Source organism: Saccoglossus kowalevskii, chromosome 18 (genome assembly GCF_978046115.1).
Source record: "Saccoglossus kowalevskii chromosome 18, keSacKowa6.1, whole genome shotgun sequence".
Classification (NCBI taxonomy): Eukaryota; Metazoa; Hemichordata; class Enteropneusta; family Harrimaniidae; genus Saccoglossus; species Saccoglossus kowalevskii.
In genome coordinates, this window is record NC_140658.1 from 11,069,249 (window position 1) to 11,084,702 (window position 15,454).

A 15,454-nucleotide genomic window follows, 5' to 3' on the forward strand; every position below is an offset into this window, starting at 1 on the left:
TTTATTGAATAAAGATGATTATAGGATTGTAAACATGTACATGTTTGTTTTTAAATATGGTGGATAGCAATATAGTGTGTGTTGCCATTCACCTCTGGTCCCAAGGTACTGTGGAATACTTTATTTTCGCTGAAATTAATTTTCGCTGAAAAGACATTTTGGGCGTTTTGTATGGAATTTATTTTCACTGATTTTTGATGAGTTTAATGTGAAATATAGGAAAAAAGGTTTATTCGCTGGATTTTATTTTCACAGAATCATCCCTTCAGCGGAAATAGCGAAAATAAATTCCAAGCGAAAATAAAGTATTCTACAGTATAGGTATTGGTACAGTAGGATTATTATTAGTCATGTATCATTGAAAAACAACTTTTATTTTAATTTTATTTTGTACTGTCATATTTATTATGCAATATTAGAAAAGTTTCCAGTTTATTACTGCATACGTTCCAATCTAGATACATTTATGCAACAAATGTCAACATTAAACAGGGATCTGAGTGTGAGTAAATTTGTATTTTGAAAATATACACATAATATAATTATAATAATATAAAAAAGTTTGTTTTGGATTGTTACCCAGTACTTAAGTCTGCTGGTAGAGGCATTTAGTACACTCTCAATGAATTATTATTAATAACAATAGTTAAAGATAATTACAATATTATTTCATTCTATGGCTGATAATTATTTGTGTGATATGTTAGCTATTTATTTAATTTTTAATTCTTTTCGTACATCAAGTGGATGTAATGCTTTAAATTTGATTATACTTTTCTTACATGGACAAGTATGGTGACATTCTCATCAGCGGAAACTCGTGGTATATTATTCGTATTGAATTCATACCATGCTGTGGTCATTGATATTTTTAGCCCGGAAGTACATGGGTATACTGGACTGAGAGCATCCCTTATGAAAGTTTAAGGTCTTCCACAAAGTTCCCGGAATTGTGTGAAACAACTAACCAGGATATTTCAGTATAGTAGAATCGAGATTAGACAGTCGACAGTCGATCGTACGTGATATTAATCTGTTATTATTAATAAATACTGTGTATAAACGTAATAGGCGTGAATAAATTGCAAACGCCGGGACAGAAAGTATGGAGTGCCGTTGGGCACGACCGGCTGTTCGGTGCTGCAATTCACTGGTAAGATGTCTTACCAGATCCGGGTACTTTCATATGCAAATCAATAGTCACGCAGATGTCTATCATTTTACAGTGGCCAATCGTGAAAAAGGGTCAGGGGTCGCTGGCTACTAGGATCGATAACGACTTACGCGAAGTTTTTGATATCATAACACAAACAAATCTTGACGAATGCATTATAAAAGTGCTGGACCGTTTAGACTACCATGATATTTCTTGCAAAGAATGCAAGCGAGACAATATCGCAAACTACACAGAGGGGAGAGATGTGTTCGTCTGCGTGCCGTGTTGACATTCGTCTAAGAACAAAAAGAACTTGTTTCGAAAGCAGGGATCCCCCACTTTCAGTTGCCATTCTCTTAGAGGAAAATGCCTGCGACCTTTCCAATAACTCTCGCTTAGTTTGTTGAAATTCGTTCCTGAACATGTTTTTATGCAGAGTTGACGCTCTCAGTCCACATTTTCTGCACGCATACGAACTGGCAAGGTGTAGATCGATCGTCTCTGCCACAAGAAATTCGCATGTCGTAGTTCTGTTAATCCCGCGAAACAGTCTCCTCCGGTTCTCTATATTTTCTATTTGACTGTCTCAAACAATGCACGTTGTTAATGCGAGTTAATAGTTTTCTTTGCTATTTTGATTGGAGTGACTGTATTCACTGTGTTCATAACGTGAACAACAAACGCATTCAGGGGGTCATTTAGAATAAATTTGCTTACACTATGTTAATATAATTGATTTCGTGACGTCAGAATTAACTATGAATTATTCATATCAACTAGAAACCTGCAGAAAAGAACAGTCTCTCGGGTCTAAAGTCCCTCGCGTGAAATGGTTCGCATTTCCCATCAAACGCCTTCGGCTTTCGATTGTCCAGGAAACACAATTACATTAGACCCGAGGACTGTTGACAGTCTAAATCGAGATCTCCCTTCTTTTTGAAGAAAGTTTCACACTTGTTGCTGAGACCTTGTCAAAACCTTCACTCTAGTTGTGAGAACCTTCTTACTTCTGGCTTTGCCAAGTCTTTCACACAATACTCCAATATCTACAAAAATATTTTCTTTTTTCCACTATTGTAAGAAATACACCTTGTAGGCAAGAACCACAATTTACTCATTTTATTATTTTTATGAGATTCCAACACCTGTAGTTTAAGCTTGGCATTAACACTGTCAACAATAACAGTATTATATCTCATACAAGTTTGAATCAATTAGTGCTGACAATAAAACTCTAAAAAAACATTAATTTTTTTAGCTGCATTCTGAAAGCTTGATTGACGTTTTGTGAACATTGTGGATCGTATTCAGTAGTTTGAATTCTTGATGATTTTGGAAAATATACATCAATACTTTATTCCCTGGACGTTTCAGTCCATTCAAATACAGGCCATCGTTCATTTTTTTATGTAACTATAATGTTAAGAGTTCCGATATTTGACTAAATTAATGTTGCTGAATTGCTGAATTATTTCTAACCGCGTGGAAGGACTGATTTGATGGTACCTACAAGCACGTGGTTTCATTAAACACACGTGTGCTTTTAAATTTGTCGAGGCCACTGATTGGGTGGTACCTATGAGTATTTGCATTGCGATACGATAATAATAAATGTAACTCTGTAGGAAGGCGGTTGTGGAGCAGGGGATCGTCACTATAGAAACTAAAGTGTGATGTTACACGTGGCTGATTTTCGATAATTACGTTATGTACTAATAATCATAAGTATCAAGTGTATAACGAGCCAATAAGACTTGCTTCCATATTGCACAGACATGAGCTACTTTGGCATTCCAATGAGAAAATTAATAAAGGAACTAATATGGGACATGTTACAAGGTCATGTCGCATTGATCATTTTTTTGAATTGTGTTTATATCAATAATTTCAGATTTGTCGTATCATGTACATTTTGCCACCCTCGTATCGTTGAACTACGATACCACAGCGATGTCCACGATGCCCGTATGCTTAGGGTGTTGTCATGTACACTGCAGTCAACAATTAAAAACAATATTCACTACACGAAGAACACAATTCCACTCTCGTAAATACAGCTACTATCACATGGAAATAGTAAAGATAATAAACTTGAGACAATGCATCACTTCGTGCGGCGAGAACCCGGAGACCTGCCACAGCCACTTGTAACGCAAAACAAATGTTATATACCAAATAATGTACATTTCCTAATGTACATGAGGCCGGTTTTACAAAAGTAAGTCGAAACTTGTATTATGTAAAATAAATATTTTAGTCATTTGTTCACCTATTTTTAGCGTAACTGCAAAGGCTAGATTTGGTAGTCACGTTAAAAAATATGAAGTAAACAAACATTGTCACAATTTGGCCTGTTTAGAAGCCAGCACGTGGGTACACGTTTCCAACAGGATTTTTCATAACCGACAAGACGCCACTAAATGAATACGTCACATGTAACATAATTGGTCTGTCATCGGCAACCCAAGAGCTCGTGCGGTCCGAGGATAATCCCTGCTGTATTTACCATCAACGGCTGTTCCATTTCCGGAGTACAGTTTTTATCGCCACGTGCACGCTCTTGGGACATACAAATTGGTAGTAAACAATACTAAACACAACGAGTAACCTGTATAATGCTGTGTGGGTAATATTTTTATATTGATTTTTGTTGCATTTGCATCAAATAGTTACCAAAACATGAGAAATCTATAGGATTGGATATATATATATATCAGCTTGCTTCACATGCATAGTTAAAGCCTGCCTAACCGGTGCTGATACCAGGATTTAGTTACATCACCTAGGCGGTCTGTAATCGAGTAATCGCAAGAAATTGACATTACAATAGAAAATAAAAGACTGGCAGCTCCATGTAATTAATAGAAAGTGAAATTCCTCGGATTGAAACATCAATTTTGTAGTCACTGATGTAGGCAATGAATTACTTGGCATAAAGATGAGGTAGTTTATTTAATCAGTGCTGAACTAGAGGCTGAATTTATAATTACGTTCGTTGTCATATAATTTCTTTATTTCTCCTGAAGTCACATAGAATACATTGGTGAAAGGATGTTCTGGAAGTGGGTGTGGGTGTAAAATATAACTTCAAACTGAAAGTAAGATTGAGTGAATGATAATTTTTTGATAAAAATTGGAAGACAATCCCAATTAAGAGGTTTAACAAATCTTTGAGGTTAAACTTTTCAAGGTATTGCAGCACAATGTACAAGGTAATGGGCGAGTGATAAGAATTCATTAGATAAGGCCAGAGATGATATTTAATACTAATCCTGAGTTAAAATAAATCGTAAAAAACAAAAAGGATTATCATATATAGTAATGTTAAATAAATGATAATATTTTGATACCGTGTGTTCTCTATTACCAGCGCATGTGCTTACGTAATTTGACAAAAGTGTTTGTATAGCCAAAATACAATATTTAGATAGTACATAACAGAATAGACAATTTCAATAAATCTGTGGACAGAATCCTTGTAAATTATAAAATACAAACTACTTCAGCAATGTTAAAACTAGAACATCCTTATATATATTTTTGGGGGAAATAACATTTTCAACTTCCCAGCAGAAACACTATGTTAAAAATAAAATAAATATTGAGCAGTTTAATAAATTAGAGAGAACTTCATTATTAATTCAACTAACAGTATAATACTAGAGCAATGCTGGGCCTTCCTGGAGAACGTTACATATTGCATATTCAGTACAAACCCTCTCTATGACATAGTTCACCGCCCCGCCAAAAATGAAATCGGTGAATACATTAACACTTTTGAAAAAAATAAATCACTGCTTTCACCCGGGGGGGATGCATGACACGATTGGTTGAAATTAATAAATTAATATTCATGTGCAATGAAAAAATCGTCTTTTCAGTAAAATTGTACCAAAATGTTTTCTGTGAGCACGCATAATAGTTTTACAGTGACTGATTCTATCGCTACGAGCTCCAAAAAATAAACTGAAAACTAAAAGTGTTTTTGAGACACGGTTGTGATCCAAACTGTTGAAAGTAACCACAAGTTTTCTTCTTTACCGTGATCATAGTATATATTTCACTCTGGTACTATTGCTCAAAATGTTTTCAGTAACTTTTACCAGTGACAAGTTACATAATTAGTATGCATTTCGATAAACCACGCGTGTATGCGAAGTTTGAAATTGAAATTTTTTGAACGCATTAAAATCACGCGTAGAACTCAGGCTCCAGCAAGAAATAGCCGCGTCAAACTAGTTGTCGGTTGATTTGTTTTACAATAGACATAATTTTAGAGCCTTTTATTATGTGATGTTTCTAAGTTGTTATTTTATTTCATTGTAAAATGAACGTTGTTGCCTACGAATGACTGATATTGAAACGTTCCACTGAGATCGGACGGCTCCCTGTCGTGCCAATCTTTCACCATTGTATTCAAATGAATCACATGTTCGCTGTTCAAACTCGGGATTCTACCATTAGGAGCCTTTCAGTAAACAAACATCGCAAAGCATGCAAATTCAACATTTTCAAACCAGTATACTAAAACAGAAATGTTTAGGGATGCAAAAGGAGGATAGATATCGGTATGTACATCGGTATTTCAGTATAAACATCTCTGTTGATACAATTCCTCACATATTCTATTCCCAATTATTTCTGCGTAATATGGAATAGCCCCTTTCCTTGTCAACATTCTGAGTAAAATCAAGGGATACGCTATTCAAATTGGCTGTTACATACTGTTCCGCCGGTCTGTAAAATGTGTTTAATTAGCTCTCATTCAAGCAACAATGCAGTTTTTCCAGTGAGAGTGAAACTGGTTCGAATCAGCAAAAACCCTGGAGCGCACACAATACACAGAATTTCGAAACAAATCTCGCTTTAGTTAGAACAGCCGAATGCCTCAAAAATACCAGACGAAACATGAGAACACTAAATATTGTATTTCTGCCTGAACCCTCTTTATTGCAATTCCAGGAATTACCCCCATATGTACAACAATTTTCCTCCTTGGTATTACCCTTGGTAATAGCACACTGAAGCGTTTGGTAATAATCTTTTCATTGAAAATGACAAAAAGTGTGTATGTATCTTGGGTAGACCTCTCTTAGATTTGTTCATTTCATGATAATATCTTCAATTCTCTAATTTTGGTGAATTATTTTCTCATTTTTGGTAAAAAGTGATATTTTTGACTTCTTGTTAAATTGTCCTTCTTGCTTGTTGATATGGTGTGCAGTGTTTTTACAAATGTTCATTTTGACTGAAACTGATTTTCAAATTGTTCAATATCATCACTACTAAGTGTTTTGGGCTGTGATATCATTCCCTAATGTTGGAGTTCCAAAACATGTCATTTTATTTACTGCTTTGATTATGTCGGCAATAAAGTTTGTGTTAAGTTAACATGCCGTGGAGGGCAGCCTTGCTTCGTTTGTATGCGGTCATTTTACTCTGTATACTCTGTACTCTGTATTTCGGTGTAAGCAAAGTGACAAATGCTTTGCTCAGTCTGGTAAGCTAAAAACGCACTTGTTCACACATGCAGGGTTGAAGCCTTTTCAGTGCAAACAATGTGAGAAGTGTTTCACTACGTCTAGCTATTTAAAAACAGTACATGCGTATACATACATGGTTGAAGCCATTTCGGTGTAAGCAATGTGACAAATGCTTTATTCAGTCTGGTAGACTAAAACGCACTTGCTTACACATACAGGATTAAAATAATTTCAGTGCAAACAATGTGAGACGAGTTTTACTCATTCGTCCGATCTGAAAGAATGCATGAGTACATATACAGAGGTGAAGACATTTCAATGCAAATATGGATTATTGGTTGCGTTAAAATGTTTGAATAATGGACAGGAATATAATACAAGTGAGATAAACAATAAACACAGTGTGAGTAATTTGAACATCTTGAAAATATACACATAATGTATTTATAATATTTCTCATGTTGTTTGCTTTAGTTTGTTACTGTTACCCAGTATGTTTAAGTTTATTTGCAGAGGCATATATTACTCTGTCATTGAATTATTTTAAAGATTGCCGTAATTATTTGAGTGATATGTTAGTATTTTCTGGTAATTAAATAAATAGCTAACTAATTATTAAGTTTTCCTCAAACATTCATTTCATTCAAGTACATTTATTGCTTTAAATCAGTTCTACACCTAGCAGTATACTATTTTTATTCAATTTCTGCCGCCTGGAGGTGATTGACATTTTAGCCACTCTAAGTATGTTTGCGGGGGTGGTGTTTATATTAGGTTCACATTGAGGTACCGAAATTTGTTTATGTGGTACATACATATTTCTGCATTTGCTATATAACTCCCGGTGTATTCTGATAAAGTCGTTTTATTTGGATTGATGTGTACTGTAGCATTTTGTAATAATGACGTGTTTTGTAATAACTTACGCGTTTTGTAATAGGGGATAGAAGCGTTTTGTAATAACTTACGCGTTTTGTAATAATATTCATGTAATAAGATTACCTTATGACATCATCAATACTTTTTGCTATATGTATGAGTTTAGAAAGATGATACTTGAAATAAGTAATTATATAATTTAAATACGGCAACTCGGATGGTTGTAAAACTGCATTTATTACTTTATGAAACAAGTTTGAAAAAGCAGTACCATCATATCTCCAGTGCTTGCGCCAGTGGTCGAATTTAAAGTGGTACTAAAACAGTAATTAAGACCAGTCCCCAAATTATTCGCATTATCATTGTGTTTATATCAATCATTTACAATTACGCTACAGATACGGCTATGTGTCACACGCAACGTAATATTACTGTAATTGGTATAGTACAGGTGTGATGGTTCAAATACCTAAAATGGCAACAGTAACAGAAAGACTTCCCTGGCGGTGATGATAACATACGAACACAGAGCCAACAGATGATGTTTCAACTGGTACTGGTATTATTATACTCTGCAAACATCAAGTACAATAACGCGGTAAAACTCCACTTCTTAGACTCGAATACAATTCAACGAGATCTCCGATCTGATCTCAGTGCTGAACAACTCCCCTATATATACCCCCACTGTTTATAAATAGACCATTACATCAGCATACATAATGAGTCTGGGACTTACTACAACTTTCTAGAATGTTCCATTACCTGTTATTGCCTCCTACAGTGTTCTATTACCTATTCAACCATTTTCTAAAAAATATAGAATATTCCACCCAGACGCAGTACGGTTCTAGAACATTCTCAGTGACACGGAAGTGGTAAATAAGTCGTATGCGACACTATGTTTCTCTCCTGGGGCTAGTGTAACGAGGTGGGGTATGCATCCGCCCCGTGAGTCAGTCCTTCCGTTCGTGGCTTTATGTCGGAAATTCTTCACCTGAATTATTTCAAACTCACTCAGCACTTAATTTCACGAGCTCGTATATCGAGAGCGTCTGTGCAAAAATCGATGTAGTATACCATGCCAGTGGATGTTTTATTGCTATTATATTATACCAACCACAATATAACTGTGGCCTGTCAGTGAAAACAATTTTTGACCACAACATATATTTACGACAAAATAAAACAGCAACTAGAACGTCCTGCATACATTCGTGGTTAATTAAATGAGTCATTGAGTTAGTATATCGTAAGTATATATACATTGAGCGAACGCGTTATTGCATGCCCGTTTTTTGACTTGTCTCAGTCAGCATACTTTCGAGAAAAATACAAACGTCCATTAGTACCAAACACCTTACTGAATCGTACAGCACAAGTATAACTTTAAGATCTTGAGCAAATTGCTCGAGCAAACGCCACAGACGGCAACACATTTTTTGAGGCCGTTAATCCATCATTTTGCTCTACGTTCGTAGTGCAAAAATGATATTTAGCCGATTCACTTGACTGCGAGAATTATTATTCCTTGCAATTAATGTTAGACGGTCAACTGTGGATTATCAGCCACTATACAATTGATGTTAGTTTTGTGTTTTGACCAATTAAATTTATTGCTGGATTTACTTCATTAACCTACTCGTAAAATATAATGTCCAATAGAGAACCCAGATATTTTTCTAATTTACTCCCGTGTGCGAAGCAGTTGCCCTGTCTGTATGTGTGTGTGTGTCTGTTCCATTGACATCTCAAGAACCGTATGCTGATTTTAATGAAACTTAGTGCATAGATGCTCTGGCTAATGCGCAGATTTTATTAGGTTTTGGTTGAAATCCATGCATATTAATTACCTAATTTGCATTATAATTATCTAATTTCCTGCTGTTCCATGACTGTTCCACTGATATCTAAAAGGCCATTCATTGGATTCTGATGAAACTTGGTACATAGATGCTGTGGTCTAATGCACAGATTTGATCAGTTTTTGGTAAAAATCAATGCTTATAATTAACCTAATTTGCATAATGATTAGTACATTTTTCGTCTTTTCCACTGATATCTCAGGTACTAATCACCTAATTTGCATGATAATTAGCTAATTTTCAGCTGTTCCATGACTGTTCCACTGATATCTAAAGAGTCATTCATTGGATTTTGATGAAACTTGGTACATAGATGATCTTGTCTAATGCACAAGTTTGATCAGTTTTTGATAAAAGTCCATGCATATAATTAACCTAATTTGCATAATGATAACAGTAAAAGGGTTAATTATTTACTGGGTTTTAATTTTGCTTATTTCGCTGACTGGAAAATGCGCCAAATTAAAACCCAGTGAATATGTAAAATTTAGCATAGAACACTTTATTCAAATGATAAAACCATGCATTTTAAACCCAGCGAATATGCCTGAAATGGTAAATCAGCGAAATTTAAACCCAGTGAAAATTAGTCATATTACAGTAGTCAATTTTTCGTCTTCTGATATCTCAGGTACTAATCATCACATTTGAATGAAACTTAACTAGATACATAGGACAATGCACAGACAGATACGTGAAATATTAATATTAATTTGCATAATTAATCAATTTTCAGCTTTTGATATTTAAAGTACTACATTCATTACTTTTCAATGGATCTTGGTACATAGATGTTCTACACAATGCACAGACCTGATTAGTTTTGGGTTAAAATCAGTGCATATTAATTACCTAATTTGCATAATTAGCCAATTTTCAGCTTTTACACTGATATCATATGTGCTAATTATTTCATTTCAATGAAACTTGATACATTTATGCTCTAGAACAATGCACATCCCTGCTCACTTTTGGGTTAAAATCAGATCATACTAATTACCTAATTTGCATAATAATTCATAATTTTTTGGCGCCCTGAAACAATATACAGACCTAAATCTATGCATAATACTTGCTCACTGTATAATAATTCATTTGGTTCATTGTGAAAACCCAAAGACATGATTAGTTTTAATGTTGATAAACATGCATATTGATTATCTATTATTAGCCCATTTCGGATATCTAAAAAAATCTGATTTAAATCTCTGGAATTAGGCTAAACACCATGGATGAAAATTCAAATGTATTTTCTGTATGTATTATAAATTTTGATACTGTGAATCACATTATTTTCAAGTTGTGCATCACAAATTGCAGACAAATATTAGTTGCCAAGCTTCTCATTTGAAAAGCAAATTAAACTTTGAATTAATTTCAATGTGTCTCCAGCACACGGGAATTCTTTCTAAACTTTCTTTGATTTTTAAATTTTCGGTTCAAGATGGTCGCCTGATAGCCATTTTACTGATCAACGGTGTTAAAACTCCCATAAAAGATAGCATGCATGAACTTGAATGATTGGTTGTTGGAATTAGGGGGGTACGTACAAAACTCGTTAGATTGTGGTGGATTGTGGTGCGTATTTATTTACTAATTTGCATACAACTTTTTCGTGTTTCACAAATTGTCTTAAGGGTGTACGACTATAGAAGTTTCGTTGACATTATGATTTACCAAACTAACGCTCTCAATTCATTTTCAAACTACACTTTGCACATTGTGTTTTCAAATACAACGTCCCAATAGTGTACGCGATCCGTGGTAATTTGCGGCCACGGTAATAACCTATATCAAACTTCGTAATCATACATATGAAATACTGAGATGTTACTTATACAGGTTTTTCGCCATTTTTTGAATATTCAATTTCAAATATGAAATGTGTTTTTACAATTTGGTCCACCGCGTCTGTCGTCGTCACACAGACATCAAAGAATGTTCAAATTTCCCGCCAAAATAACACTTGATACAACTTATTGTCCAAGACACAGTTATTAATTTTGATTGGCTTAGTAAAAAGCCACAGCCGAGTAACGGAGAGTAGAGACTGTAAATTGAAGACAATCTATACATATGCGAATAATTCACTTCATCTTTAATAGTGAGCCTCCCCTCAATTATTGAATGGTCCGTCGTTCCTTACTAGCTCGTCTCAGGCGTGTTTTTTGGCGGGAATATCGGGCGGCAGTCTTTAAAGAGTGTATGCCGCCACACCTGCGACCGGCACAGTATATCAATTTGTAAAATGCATTTTTTTAATTGTTTTTTATCGTAATTTCTTTTACGCGTCTGGTTGAATCATTTTGGCCGAGTGGCATTATGACGCGTTCGGCTTAATTCGGAAAAGTTAGATATATATCAAATCAAAGTAGTGACTGGAAAAAATGTACTCTTGGGTCTCATAACGTTCTCTTCAAGCTTCTATGTAAGACATTTATTAATAATGAAATGAACAAAGAGACTTATGTAATCTTATGTATCTCCCTATACACGAGCTTCCTTGAAATATGTATTTTATTTGCGCTGTGTAGAGAACATTATCAATTCAATTCAATAAGTTATGAGCTTTTGCCTGTCATGACCTGATAAAGCAACGAGAAAATGTCTAGTCTAAAATATTTACTTCCGCCAGAAGATCTTTTTTGCTGAACTACGCCTCCTGAATAGTTTATTCATAATACACGGACAGGTTATTATTGATATATCACTGGTAATAGTCGACTTGAACTAGTTTACTGAAGAACACACCGAATACGAATGTGCAATTTTCGAGTTCGTGGGTAGAATAATATGGTTTTCTATGCGTTACTACTGTTAGTAGCAGACTCAATTCAGCGTTCGTATACGCTCATACAATAAGGATATTTAAATTGAATACTTATTTCATTTACCGTGGCGCCTATAACGCTTTTTAGTTGTAAATATATCTTCCACTTACTGCTCTTTGCAATTAGTACTAACTAACATGACTAATTCACGTATAATGAGTGCCCATAAGGGATCGTTGAATAATGACATGTTGTACTATTTCTACCGTTAACATTTCTATAATTGCTTAACGCGTATAAAGGACAATATTATCCTTAGATATATATTGACATTGAAACTCAAGTAAGATAGTAAGATGTAAGAATTTGGCGATTATACATAGAACAACGTTCTTTACAAAGCTGTGTCTGCTAAAATACGCATATATTGAAAACAAAACATACTTCCAAAGCAGAAAAACGTTGTAAATATATATTTAGATATAATCTTCTATGTATTTGAAGTCAGCAGACACGTGTGATTACTGCCAGAGTTCTGTTAGAATCCTAGCCGCATCGGGGATCGATGTGCAGTGCTGTTAATCACGAATATCGATACTCGAATGGGTTTTTCGTTCGCGGTTTTGCTCTATTTCGCATAACATTTTTCATAAAATCAACCAAGTATTTTAAAAGACGGACTAATACTTCACAAAATCCAAATACATAGACTTTGTTTTTTTGATTCCGCACTCTTTGAACTATTTAGCAGCCCAAAAGCTGTACACAACATACTTGTACCGGATACAAAATATAAAAAGTTCCGTTTAGTGTCGTCGCATTATTTTTGATCTGCCCATGTATGACGTCATACTATGACTATACCCACGTCATGCGTGTGATAAACATGCGGATATTGAACAGTCTGCATTTTGTACTAACAGAAGCAATTCGTATAACTCATTATCAGTAACATAGTCCACGTCCAATATTTGTTAGGTAAGTCTCAAACCTTCGGGGGAAATAGACGTGGCCATTCAATAAGTGTGGGTGTACAGATATATAGCCAAACTTTGATCCAGAGTCTAGTTAATTGCGATTGTGCAATCAACAAGACTCTGAATACGTGTAACTGTATATACATATAGAAGATACAATGCACATACACCTACAGATAACATTCTTGAATATAATAAAGTCATGAAGAATCTATGTAAAGCAGTATAAATTCATATAAACTGCCTTAAACTGAAATGTATTAGTTTATTACTGCATGTGTTAAAGAACAAAACCAAAAAAGGGAAATCTAAACGTTTAAGACATACTTATCTAATATTGTAACTATGCATTATAGAATGAATGTCGGTTATATTTCATCGCACATTATCTGCATTTTATTGAAATGTTGCTGCTGCAGTTCAATGATTATGTGCTAAACATTTCTGCGGCCACACCCACTCGATCTTCAAGCCCATTTAAATCAGTTGTGTCATGAGCTTCATGCTAATGATATCACGGTAAACCAAGTGTCATCTGCTTCAATGTAATTATTTTATATAATATAAATAACTTTAAGGCCATGATTTCGACGGGATTGCGTGCCAGACCGATCCATTTAAATATATTGGTGATGACTTTACATATTCCTAGCAACAGTTATATCAAAACTTATAATATTATGATGCTTTGTGTTATTGGAATTCCAAGTGTATATAGTACGGTTAAACAACCGGATTGTTTTTATTTGGGCGAGGGTTCTTAAAAGTATTAAACATCAGTCAAGGGTCCTTAAAATCCAAGATTTGCAAGACCCCCCCACCTAAAAGTTTCTTAATGAATTACCATGTGTTTATGTGGACAAAGTACTTGAGTGTAGTATTCTGATAAATCGGCCTATATGTTTTATATATAACACCTTGCAATATTCCCTATTCACGGCACATGCCGTGATTGTACAACAGTCGAATCGTATAATCGAGTAACTATCTGCTTATATATCACGAATATCATAAATATATTTCTCAATCTATCGCATAGTGAATAAATTATGGTAAATAGTATAATATAGTTTACCATCACCAAGTATATGTTCTCATTTCCGGACATAATGTCATACTAGTGTATCTGTTACAACATTAAACATTCCGGCCCGGAATCAGAATGGAAGGGAATAAAGTGATAAATAAATTTAAAAAGTTTTACCATTGTAGTTTAATTCCGTGTAGAATTTATCTAAATATCCAAACATATTTTATTATAAGGTAGTAATTAACTAAAATATGTTTGGATATTCAGAGTAGTAACAAATTCCCACTTCCAATCCGGTAAGACTTAAAATGCATCACGAATATTCACTTTTCATATATAATTTTTGGTATGTGTTGGTTCTTGAATATTTCAGTTTCGTCGTCCTGTACTTTGTTTAGTAATTCGAACTTCCCAGACAGCGTAAAAAAGGGACAGTTTACCGATTTTGAAACGAAAAATGCCTTGGCTTAATTATTTGCTGAGGGACGGTCGCTTAGGTATGTGCTCTGTAACTTGCTGCACATGAACCTAAAAGCGTTAGGTAATAAAACAAAAAAGACGTTGTACTGAAGTAAAAAAGTACGTCCAAGTTCTTCACTTTTTCATAGCATAAAAACGATGTGCTCCCACGCTTTTTATGACACTCTTAAATCGACTGATTTCCATTCCCCTCAAAACTCAACAATGGTTTCGTCCTCTATTTTACGACTCGAAACAGCCCTTTCTGCTTCGCGTGTTCATTTGCCTTCAATTACGTGTTGCTGGCTGTCACTGTCGTATTCTGAGTCTTGCCGATAACGTTTTGGTTCAAATTCAAGTAGCTATATACAGATAATAAGCAAGGTCAGTTAAACACACCTCGATGCCATCTGCTGTCAAAAATTCATAGCACACAAACATATAAATTTGACAATTTCTGTTTCTTGTGATACCAGATACTGATGTTTATATCAATCGGCGCATGCATGGAGCGCCCTCAATCTATAGGACTGCGAATTGTCTCTACTTGAGGGCGCTCTACGCATGCGCAGTGGTATATGGTATCACAAGAAACAGAAATTGTAAAATCTCGTTATAAATGCGTGAAATCTGGAAAAATATATGATTTATATGTAATCGGACGACAGTATGCAATAACCGAGTATCTTATCAGCACTCATAACTGATTTTGACAAGATATTTTGTATTTTGAGGGATGATTTTCGGCAGTTAAAAAAATGTGTGTACCACCGCCGCCCTCCGGCGTTCATGGGACTCCGACGGGGTGAGGCAGATGATGACATTTTCCAGAAT